Below are 232 nucleotides of genomic sequence, written 5' to 3'. Positions count from 1 at the left end.
AGTGGGGGCGGCGACTGTGCTGGGTATGATCCCTGCTCCCAAGGGAGGGAGAAGATTTGGCACCCTAATGCCTTTCACATGGCATATGGGAAAGGGGGGGAGGCCCAGAGTCCTTTAGGGGGGGCTTCTGCCCCATTAGGTTAGATATAAGGAAGAAGCTCTTCCCTGTGAGGGTGGTGAGGCCCTGGCACAGGTTGCTCAGAGAAGCTGTGGCTGCCCCATCCCTGGCAGT

The sequence above is a fragment of the Nestor notabilis genome, unplaced genomic scaffold (genome assembly GCF_000696875.1).
Source record: "Nestor notabilis isolate BGI_N333 unplaced genomic scaffold, ASM69687v1 scaffold16854, whole genome shotgun sequence".
NCBI classification, from domain to species: Eukaryota; Metazoa; Chordata; class Aves; order Psittaciformes; family Psittacidae; genus Nestor; species Nestor notabilis.
This window is presented reverse-complemented; position numbering follows the sequence as displayed.